Below are 12,646 nucleotides of genomic sequence, written 5' to 3'. Positions count from 1 at the left end.
GTGAGCAAGTCACTTAAGATGCCTGTGCTCTAATTGGAATAAGAAAAAAGCATAATAAACTGTATCTCAAAAAGTTGTAAGTCACTTTGGAAAAAGGCATAAATAAATCTAAAATGTAAATCCTAGTTATTTTGTGTGTTTCTCTGGTTCTAACCTGACATTTCTTTTTCACCTCTCCTCAGCAGTACCATAACCTTTTATTGTGTATATTGATGACACATTTAGGAACAGAACTATGTGCACTTGCAATCCAAAAACTAAAGTAAATCCTCACAAAGACAAAGTAATTTAAATAATTTGAGAAAAATATTCAAAATTTTTATCTTTTTCCAAGAAAATTTACATAGATTTGCATATTTTGTAAGAAAGTATTCTCTGCAGAGTTTAATAGATCAGGCAAGACAAAATAAATTTTAAGGTAATTAAAATATTATTGTGATTATGTTACTAGTTACGACTGAAGATGTTTTAAATATGTTTGCACCTAAAGCCACACACATTAGGATGCCCACTATCAAAGTAGATGATTGTGCAAACTTCTACCACACCAACTCGCCTCTTTGATTTATATAATCTGTAGTTTTTCCAGAGTCTTTAAGTGAAGCAAATAAATTCTGTGTATTTGAATCTACAGTATAAAGAATAACTTAAGTATTTTAATAAGAAACCACTGAACAAAGCAAAATAACTATGTATAAACTGTAATGATGATGATCAGCCTAGCATCCACAGCAGCATGGTATAAACTACCTGCCCAAACATAAGGAAATATGGCATATCCCCATCATGCCTTATAAGCAAATACATCTATCACAGCATGAGGAGAAGTCTGATCCCACTCGCTGATTTATGAAGACAGTGGAAGCACATTTTCCATATAGCTATATCTATACCTTGGGTCCCACTATACAGGGGGCTTTATTAATGTGCAGTGGTATGTTGATCCCTGGCTGCTGCCTGAGAGTTAGTTACACTGTAGATCTGAATTCCCATTTGTTAATTTAGCCACTGTTCTAAACAGTACCCAAGGATTTTTAATATTGCTATTTATTATTGTAAAATAGTATTCAGAGCAAGCTTTAAAGAGGAATTTTTTATATTTAATAACACTCTCTGTCCATGTAATTTGAAAGACATGTAGCTTTGTTGTTCTCCATTGGCGCTCCAGTTTTCGACATTCTAATTTAAGATCTCGAGTGTTTTCATTAAACCAGGGAGAGTTTCTATGTGCTCTGATCACTTTTGTTTTAAGGGGAACCGCTGTGTCCAGAGCATCTCTCAAGGTCACATTATAATGTGATATTAGCTGATCTAAATTGTTTTCCACTTTTACATTTGATATTAACTGATCTAAATTGTTTACTCTCGACTTACTCAAAGTATCTACAAATTTTGAAGCAGAATTACAATCTAGATGTCGCACTGTCTTTGTTTTAATCTGTGAGTGCGTTGGCAAGGGCAGAACTAAATTAAATGTAATTAAGTAGTGATCAGAAATAATTTCATTTAATGGACTAATATTTAAATTTTGAATTTAAACTTTAAAAGTTATAATTAAATCTAATGTGTGGTTATGATTATGATTATGAGTTGGACCTTTTACAATCTGGCAAAATCCTACTGAATTTAACAAATAAGTAAAACATTTGCTAAAAGTGTCAGTTTCCACATGAATATGTACATTAAAATCCCCCATCAGTACTACGTAATCATAATTTATAGCCTAATCAGAGAGAAGGTTGCTAAATTCAGTCATGACCAATGAATATGCCCCTGGTGGTCTGTAGACTATCACTATAATTGTGTTGGAATGTGTTTTCATATTTAAAATGAATGCCTCAAAGGATGTAAAGTTGCCTAGACTTTTAGAAATCACTTGCATTTTGTTACAATTAATTATTCCAAGGCCTCCTCCTCGACCTGAATCACTAGACATGAAGGAACGAGTATCCATCTGGTGACACCTCAGCTAGGGGGACAGTGTCAAATTTACTAAGCTAGGTTTCAGTGAGAAGACACCGATCAGATTTTGTACTTAATATAATATCATTTACCAAAAAAGCTTTACTGCCAAGAGAACAATATTCAATAAGTAACATTTAAAACTACATGCTTCTTTCTGAACTGGTGATATATTTTTTGTTTTAATTTGAAGTAAATTTCTATTACAGATGCCCCTGGTGGAGGGTCTGGTTTTACCCCTTGGTGGGATAAACAACAGCCTGTGATTTAAGATCACATGACTGCAATCTGAATGGTGCTCTGATCAGTCAACCAGGCAGTTTTGCTGCCATATTTTGGGATAATAGATAAAATCCCCTCCAGTTAGGATGAAGACCATCTCTTTTGAAAAATCCAGGCCTTTCCCAAAAATTATCATTCACAATTGTTCACAAATGCTATGCTTTTATTTGCACACCAGGTTTCTAGCCAGCAGTAAAGGGAATGCAATCTGCTATAAATCACATCCCCTCTATACAGTATAATCTTGGTAAGGAAACTGTTGAAAGTTTCAGTATATTAAGTTCCAGTATATTTTGTATTTGCATTTCTTAATCACCTATTGTATTAATGTGCTTTGTATTAGTTAGTCTTTCTAACAACCTCTTATATCTTGATTTTTAATTGTATTTTAAAATTTAAATAAAACCTTTGCCAGATGAAACATTTTTCAGATATATATAGTTTTTGCAGACACTTTGCCTGAGTGGTTTAATGAATTATTTGCTTTGCATATGAACTTATTATTGAATACTTTGAATACATTGTTTTTCCCTTGATGTGTATCTGTTATGCATTTTTTATTTTGCATCTTTCTATGCCTTGAATGAATTTTGTTTATGTTGGTAAGGTAAAGTGTGCAAAACTGCATTAAACATCATTCTGAATTATTCAAAGGATTTGTGCATAGTGTGGAACTGAGGTTTTACTCGCTTAATTTTCTTTGACCAAAGTAATGAAATGGTGGTAATCTTCTAAATATAGAGATAATCGTATGGGCTGCTCCATGTAAGATGCAGTATTGAATATCGCTACTAGTAGAGCATAGCACACTGCACAATTTGTGAAGTAGTAATGCAATACAGATAAGATGATTTAATGACCTAGATAAAGCAACATTTACCTACCGTATATTTTTATAACTTCATACATTTCTAGGGTAACAACATTCTCAACCCACATGATCCAGCTATGGGTCAGATGAGGAATGATCTCAGATGCATCCAACAGAAGGCAGAACCAACATGGAATGGACCCACTTAGCAACTCGCCGGACCCACTTCTATGGGCCAAATTAGAGTCACCAACTAATATAACATTAACATCATTGGGATGCGGGAGGAAAACTGGAGTACCTGGGGAAGCCCCCGTGCAGAAATAGGGAGAATGTATAAACTTGCACAGATGCTGGCCAGGCACTAAGCTCATGAGGTACCAGCACCAACCAGCAGTGCACAGATTTAATAATGTAATAATACTTCCAGATTCCTTTAGTAATATACATTTATGTGGATTTAAAAAAATATTTTAATAGTAGAACAAAGCATTTTAAGCAATATATATCTATAGCAGTGGCAGTTGGTGAGCAGAAGTACAGGCTTTCAAACAATGCCTTTCAGTTCACTTAATTTTAGGGCAATGAGGCAAAATAGATCCAGTTGCCTTTGTATGACTCACTGTGAAATCTTTTAGTGTACCCTATTATTGGACTTATGGAGACTGTCTTTCGCATAGCCAAGTAAAATTCTAACTTTTAAAACTATCAAAAAATACCTCTGTCACACTTTAAAACAGTGTTGTTCCCTATAGTTTTCCATTCATAATGGTGAAATGGTTCTTTCTGACTTTATTAGAACTGTTGTTTTCTGTTAGGAAATAATATAAAAGTAATTATTAATTGGTTTATGTCTGATAGATTATTTCAGCCCCTGAATTATTTCAGATATGCCAGATTAAAGGTTAGATAACCAAAGCTCAGTCCTTTTCTTTCTATACTTTTTTTTTAATTCAAATTTTAATATACTAACTTGAATTGGAAAGAGCTTCTGTAAAAGCCTACTTCTATTGTAATGCCTGAAACTACAAGTATTATGTTGTAAAATAAGGACTGAAACCCTGGTGTAAAGGCCATTCATAAATAGGGGTAAATTCTAGAATTCTAAACCTACAATGGACATACAGAGGAGGATGCATTTTATATTGTTAATTAAGTTTAATCTTTAATTGTTTTTCCTTGAGAAACACAAATGTAAAGCAGACTTCATGTGCATGTCTGAGTCTTGAATGAGGTCTATTACACAACAGAGTTTATATTGTAATCCAATATCCTAGTGTCTTATCAAAATGCAACCAACAAAAGGACACTGACATAAAATTAAATTTAACATTTATTGTGAGCAGAAAATCCTGCCTGGAGACAAGCTGTGCAGCACAGAATTTAATTAAAGGAAAGCTGGAAGATGAATAATCATTCTGTACAAATAAACAAATTTTATGACATTAATCAGTTATGTTGGTCAAAGACAAACTCAGAATTTGGCATTATTATGAAAAAAACACATTATAAGGAAAACAAGAGTAAGTTCTATGATATATGGGTACCTGAACCTGGAAGTCTAGAAATTAAATATAAATGTTACTTTTCAAATGTCAGGGAAGTTTGACCTGAATATGATAGAAGCATGTATTAGAAGTCCAGGTCTAAGTTGTTTAAAAGCTAATTTTGCAAATAACACCTAGATGTTCTGAAAGATATTGTTAGCTTTGCTGTTACAGAAATGATGAAAAATTAAATACAGGTAATTAAATGCATTTAAATATTAAATTTTAATGAAGCCGTAGTAAAGGCAAAATGAAAACGACTATATTTTACTGCAGATAACTTCCAGGGTTAATGTTCCAAGGGTTGTCATAATTTTCTAAACTGCTTAGTTCAGAACAGGGTCACTGGAGCCTATCCCAGTTAGCATAGGGCACAAAGCAGGAATAAACCCTGGACAGGGTGTCAGTCCATCGTAGGGTGAGTAAACACACACACACACCAACCACACAAGTGCAAATTTTATATCAGCTGTCCACCTAGCCTGCATTTCTTTGGACTTTGTGAGGAAGCAGGAGCACCCAGAGGAAAGCGACACAGACACGGGGAGAACATGCAAACTCCACACAGGTTGGACCTAGAACACCAACTCTGGTCTCCTTACTGAGAAGCAGCAGTGCTACCACTGTTCCACCCTCAAAGGTTGTTCATGCTAAAAATGAAACAGTCAGTCAGTTCTAATTTAAAGGATTGGCTTTGGCACCAAGCATTTCTCCTAAAAACTGGGATCAGCAATTCATAGGTCATTTTACCTCGCCAAACAGTGAAAATCAATCCCAATTAATCAATCAAGGCTGACAGCAGATTAATCATGGCAGTTGCAAAAATTAATATATTAAATTGTACTAAAGGTGGAATATTGGCTTAGAGGGAAGTTTTGCCTTCTCATAGCTGAAGGATCCTAAGTTAATTTTTGGCTGGCACCCGTCTGTTTGAAGCTCTCCTTATCTCCCATTGGTCATTCAAGGTGTTCCTCTTTTCTACCACATTCTAAGGCTATTATGGTAACTTGTTAACTATACATTTTTCTTACAGTGAAAGTGTGTGTGATTAGAGATGATCTGGTGTAGTTATCAGGCTGTTTTCCTGAGCTCTTCCTAAAGATACCAACAGGTCTTGAAGAATGTTATAAAGTGTGAATAATCTGCTGTTTTAGCAATGTATAAAATGTCTCAGACACTGCTGTCTGTTGTATAGCAAATATATAAAAATATTCAAAGTATTCCAGAAACATAAGATAAAATATAATTATTTTTTGTTTACAAAAAAAATTACTGATGGCCAACAATTTGCAGGAAAAAAACCTTCACTGAACAGTGGTGAAATAAGCTGTAAGTTAGTAAAGCAAGCAAGAAAATAAATACAACACTATAGTGCATTCCTTCTGCAGACTCAGTTTACCAGGTTAAAACCAATATTGAGTAATATATGCTGTTCTATTTATATATTAACTCCAAAGAGACTAAATATTTCCTGGGTATCAAAATTAGATGTTAGTCATTTCATAATAAAACTGAAAGATGCTAGGATCCCTTCCAGCCTATTAACAATTGTTAACTTTGGACTTGTATCAGCATTTCATTCTGTCATTTCTTAAATGGACTCAAAAGGTTTGGCTATTGCAGTATACAACTTTTCTCTAAAAACATTTTTTTCTTTCTGATTTATAATTAGTTGAACTATTAGCCAGAATCTTGACTCAGTTCACACTTGTTCTAAACATAAAAGCAATGAAGTTTCATTTTTGGTGGTATTGCTGGACCAGGCTGCCAACCAAAGCTGCTAGGGGCAGGCCTTTGCTTACAGGAGCCCGAATTATTTAAGCGAGTTAGAAAATGGATGGATTGATGGTTCTTTTGGCTGGATGGATTTCTTAATCATCCATAATTGATGGGGTCTACAGAATTAAGTACAGTTTATTCTTTACTAAAATATATTTATGAACTCTTCAGCCCTCTGTAGGATACTGTATGCGTACTTCTGAAGCAAATGAAATCTATCTAAAAAAAACAGTCTTTCAAAGTTCGATTGAGTGTCCCTTAGGCCAGTGTTTCCCATCCTCAGCCCAGGGGGCACACTTTGGCTGTAGGTTTTTGTTCCAACCAGATTCCTAATCAGTGACAACACCTGATAACACTGATCTTATTTAATTAGCTGGTATTATTTTTCTTTTATTATACATTCAGAAAAGCACAGCAGCATGATTTTTACATTTATAAGACATTTAGAAATATTTCTACTTTTGCTATAGATTTAAATGCTTGACTCTCTTTTGTTGATTTCATTATATTTTGCCCTTTCTCTGTGAAGTTTTTTTCCCTTCGTTTTATCTTATTAATGACAATTAAAAATAAACAGAGCAGACACGCTGGCAAACAACCCTGAATAATCAAAGGCTGCAACTACTTTAGCATCAGACCCACTAATTAGTAAATAATAGATAAATTAAACAATTAGAACACCTAGAAAAGTAGAATGAAAATCAAGATGAAAATATTGTTAAAAAGAAAAAAAAATACATTATTTCCATATACCTACTATAATGAATATTTCAATATAAATATATATTTATTTTACCAAACTTAGCTTTTTAATATAGGGTGGCACAGTGGTGCAGTGGGTAGCGTTTCTGCCTTGCAGTTAGGAGACCTGGGTTCGCTTCCCAGGTCCTCCCTGCATGGAGTTTGCATTTTATCCCTGTGTCTGCGTGGGTTTCCTCCAGGTACTCCAGTTTACCTCCCACAGTCCAAAGACATGCACGTTAGTTGCATTGGTGATTCTAAAGTGTGCTTGGTGTGTGGGTCCTCCTGCTCGGAGTTTGTTTACTGCCTTGCGCCCTGGGATTGGCTCCAGCAGGCCCCCATGACCCTTTAGTTAGTATATAGCGGGTTGGATAATTGATGGATGGATGGATAGTTTTCTAATTTCTATATTGTTCCCAAAACGAAGAACTTGGGAAATAACACATCACTTAATTAGCACAGGAGTCCAATTAAAAACAGAAGCTGGTTGGAACAAAAACCTGCAGCCACAGTGTGCCCCATCAGTAAATCTGGCCAGGGGTCTGAATTTATGAATTTGCCAACATCAGCTAATATAAGGCACGCTTTTATTATTACATTATGCATCATAAATTTTGTACTGTACAGTACCTTTCGCCATGTACACTAACAATAATGACCCTATAAACCTAAACCTTTAAACCTATCTATTAAAATAAAACGCTTGCTTTAAAAATGAATGCGCAGTGTAAGTAAATGCATTACATTTGTAATGAAGGTTGAGAAGAAGCTAATTGTAAAGCACTCTGAGTACTTAAAATGAAAAGCTGCTATTACAGAACTTGGATTGCCATGTTGATTTTTAAGTTTAGATGAGACCCTGACATGTTTTCAAAATTTTATTAATAACCTCCTGCTCTAAAACCTTTTGCTCAGCAGAAAGAGATTGTTTGAAAATTGAGCTAACCAATGTGTAGCAGATTCAATATGTTGGTCGAGGTCAAAAGTGGCTGACGCCTTGAGGATTATTAAGTTAGATTGTACCCTGAACTGTGAAATCTTGGAAGAACCTGCAGTACCTTGTCAGTGTGAAAGATTTTCACAAGGGCTTCAGTGTCTAGACAAGTTTAAACAATAATATATTTTGCACCTCAGTCTGGAAATTCTTACCTGGTACATTGGAAGCACATAGTATATTGTACAAAATATTTAAAAACAATCACCAAGAGTAATCATTGTCATCGTAAATGCAGTGAGGGGGCACATCACCAGTGTTTTTTTTTTTCTGTTTTCTTTGTTAGTGACACATATCAATAAACACCACAGAATTAACACACCACACACCAAAGTTTTTGCATCTTGAACACTGTTGGGTGTTTCTTATAGATTTTTGGATGCTGATCATGAATATCACATCAAAATTTACCCATCATGTACAGATTCGGTTTTGTCATGATTTTTTCTTATATTTATATCCAAACATTTTCACTCCTGTAAGTGACTTATTAACAACGGTTTGTGCAGCCTGAGCATGTCCAGGCATGGAATCAGGCCAGGTTGGAAACTGTTCTGTGGAAGTTGACATCCTTGGCAGGTCTGAACGAGTTTGACGCTGTCTCAGCATGCTATAAAGGTGGCTTGCATACACCAATCCTGCTAATTTGGTCAATATAGATAGTCAGTGTGTATGTATAGTATCAGCTGTGGTCTCTGGCCGGGACGCCCAGGAGGACCGGAGGAGGGCTTGTGCCTCCTCCAGACCGCGAGGGGGCGTCTGCCCTGGTTATGTTGGGGGCCTCGGGTAAAGGGCTTGGAAGTCCAGCTCTGTAGGGACCCGTGGCCACCGCCAGGCGGCACCCCAGTGCCTGACTATCCCGGGAGCCCAGCACTTCCGCCACACCAGGATGTGCTGGGGGGAAGATGACAGGGGACACCCGGACGGCTTCCGGGTGCGCAGCCGGGACTTCCGCCACACTGGGGCGTGGCTACAGAGGAATGTCGGGAAGCAGCTGGAGCCCATCCGGGTTCCCATTTAAGGGGCCGCCTCCCTCCAGTCATCGGTGGATGTCGGGTGGAAGAGGAAGGAGCTAGAGTTAGGACGGGAGGTGGCCAAGAGAGAGGCACAGAGACTGAGAGGCCTGGACTTTGGGGGATCGGTGCAAGAAGCACTGGGGTTTGTGCACTGTAAATATTATTAGAAATAAACGTGTGTTGGGTGAAATATGATGTCCGCCTTTCTGTGTCCGGGCCAGCGTCCAAACAGTATAGTAAAGTATAGTATCTGTAGCAATATAACAGTAAGTAAGCTTGATGCTATAGATGTGTTGGTGCCAGGCGATATGTCTCATCAATGTCGTAACCGCCGCAATACATTCTGCTATATCTTTGGTGAATATACACTTGCGCCTTAGAGACATTGGATGACTGCTCTTGTGAAGAAAGCTTATCATCTGTATTTCGGCTGCAAAATTGGTGATCAAGACAAGGAATGGGCACCTCACATTTGCTGTGCGACATGTGCTGTCAGTCTGAGAACCTGGCTCAGAGGCACTCAAAAGACAATGCCGTTTGTTGTTCCAATGATATGGCTAGAACAGAAAGACCATGTGACGGACTGTTACTTCTGTTTGTGTAATGTTTCTGGTTTCTCTGCCAAAAACAAGAAGTCAATTGAATATCCTAATCTGCCTTCAGTAATGAGACCAATGCCACATGACAACAGTCTTCCAATTCCAAAAACACCAGAAGATTTCCAGATGAACCAGATGAAGAAACTTCAATGCAGGGTACTGACAGCGACATTAACCTGGATTTTGAACAGTGCTCATCAGGTGATCCACATCTGATAACACAGTCCGAATTGAACGATTTGGTCTGAGATTTGGGCCTGTCAAAAGCAAAAACTGAGCTGCTGGGTTTGAGACTGCAGGAATTGTGTTTGCTGTCACCATGTACAAAAGTTTCTCTGTCTCGAGGCCGACATCATGATATAAGCAATTTTTTTGCATAAGTCGACAGTCTCTGTTTCTATTGTGACATTGAAGGATTGTTCTCGGCCTTGGGTTGTGATCACAACCCGGAACAGTGGCGTCTGTTCATTAATTCATCAATATTAATCCTGAAACCTGTTCTGCTACACAATGGCAACATATATCCTTCAGTACCTGTTGGTTATGCAGCACAGATGAAAGAAACGTATGAGAATATAAAACTGTTGCTGAAGCACGTTCAGTATAGCAGGTACAACTGGAAAATCTGTAGAGATCTTAAAGTTGTTGCTCTCTTACTAGGACTGCAGCTCGGCTATACAAAGTACTGTTGTTTCATCTATGAATGGGACAGCCGTGCCAAAGAGTCGTACTATTCTCGACAGAACTAGCCACTCCATAAAAAGTTAGTTTCAGGACAGAAAAATGTGGCACATTAATCACTTGTTGACCCGGCAAAGATATTTTTGCCTCCTCTTCAAATAAAACTGGGACTCATGAAGAATTTTGTGAAAGCACTGAACAAGGAAGGCGAAGGTTTTCGTTATTTAAGACAGATGTTTCCCAAGAATAACTGACGCCAAGATCAAAGAGGCCATTTTTGTTGGCCACCAGGTCAGACATGTTATGAGTGACAAGCGGTTTGAAGATCTGTTAGTTGGGCCGGAAAAAATTGCCTGGAAAGCCTTCAAAGATGTTGTTGACAATTTTCTGGGCAATTACAGAGCCCTAAACTACATTCAGCTGGCAGACAACTTTCTCAAAGCATACAAGACAATGAAGTGCAACATGTCACTCAAGATTCATTCTTCCACTCACACTTGGACTTCTTCCCTGCAAATCTCGGTTCTTTTAGTGACGAACACAGTGAAAGGTTTCACTAGGACATTACTACAATGGAGAAACAATACCAGGGTAACTGGAATCCGTCACTGCTTGCTGACTACTGTTGAACACTGCAACATGATGCACCAGACATTGAATACAAAAGAAAATTAGGAGCAAAACACTTTTAATGCTGCTGAATGTAATAGCTTATGCGAAACATAAATGTGACTAAATACGCTATTGTTGATAAACATATAAATGTCTGTGTCTCAGAGTTCCTACGTGATGCAGTTAAACCATAAATATATTTGTGCGTATCCAGTAGGTACGTGTCACAATCAGCAAAAACTTTTCAAAAAAATTGTTGGCCAGGGTAATATGAGTTCCCACAGCAAACATCACACTTTAATCAAATAATTCAATGGCAGGATGCTTCTCTGACTCAAATCTCACTATTTCAAGCTCCTGACACTAGCTGTAGGTATCATAGTGATTATTCAAACAGAATATGCTCAACACCATGGTACATGTCATCAGTCAAATTTACATCATGCTTTGAATTGCTCCACTGAAGCACACCTGTGCCCATGTGACCTCATGCATGCACATATACACAGTACATACGCACCTGTCTTTTACTTAAATGACAAGCATCTAAAAACAAGGCATTGAATGACACTGACAAAGAGTCAAATGATGTTAAACTGGTCATTTCAAAACAAAGTGATTTCTTTTAAGTTGCACTAAATGATAACTGATGTTGATGTATTTATTAATAGTACTTGCACTGTCTGTTTAAGAAGAAAACAGGAATAAGAGTAAAATATAATCTTTTTTTGTTCCTGTAGAATGAAAATTTTGCATTTAATTGCTGCTTTGTGCAGGGAGTTTATGTGTGTGTGTGCTTGCCTTTTTGCGTGCGAGTCTGTTGTACTTTAAATGACAGCTGTCAGGTACACTAAGATGGTAAAAAAATGCAGTTTTCAACTTATCAGAATGATGTCTTCTCAATTGCTCATGCAAATCAATGTGAATTACATTGTGGGAAAATTAACATCAGGTTTCAGTTTATGGAAGTTCATCTAGTGATATATTGCATCTTAATGAGAGCCTCTTGCATGATTACCAAATCCCCAGCAGAAATCATACATGTTAATGTGAGATTTGCAGTTCAGTCAGAATTTTCTTTTCTTTCTTTTTTACAAGGATGAAATGAAAAATGTTCATTGCAGACAACTTAGACCCACTGACAGGAAAAGCTTTGCAATTAGCTTTTAACTTTTACATCCGCATGCGTTTACTTGGCCGTTTGAGTGATGGGGTCCTCATTTGGGGGGAAGAACGATTATGATCTGGCAAAGGTGCATTTCAGACCAATCAGTCAATTTAAAGTGGAGATGCTTTATAATGATGACTTCCTGTGGTTTAGTTATGATATTGTGTGGTTGAAAGGAAAGAGCTTTCAAAGAAATACAAGATCGCATTAATTTGAAAAAAGAATAGATTTTTTAGACATTTTTGTTACTATATGTCCTTTTTTTGGTGTTTCTTAAGTACGTATGTTGAGTTATTTTGGTAATGAATGCATTCAGTGACCTCGCATGTGCACTATATATATTTACAACAAAAAAGGTTTGGGGTAACCCCCTGTATACTATGCAGTATACAAGAAAAGGCTCAGCTATTGAATAGCAGTAAGTCAAGAGAAGTCAGGAGCAATTAACGCTGGT

General features: G+C 37.0%; 1 protein-coding gene across 8 annotated transcripts in view; it reads left to right on the top strand.

The window, feature by feature from the left end:
- LOC120539266 (neurexin-2-like) overlaps window positions 1–12,646 on the top strand; it is a 2,018,463-nt gene that overhangs the window by 105,200 nt on the left and 1,900,617 nt on the right. The window lies entirely within an intron of this gene.

The sequence above is a fragment of the Polypterus senegalus genome, chromosome 11, assembly GCF_016835505.1.
Source record: "Polypterus senegalus isolate Bchr_013 chromosome 11, ASM1683550v1, whole genome shotgun sequence".
Taxonomy (NCBI): domain Eukaryota; kingdom Metazoa; phylum Chordata; class Cladistia; order Polypteriformes; family Polypteridae; genus Polypterus; species Polypterus senegalus.
This window is presented reverse-complemented; position numbering and strand designations above follow the sequence as displayed.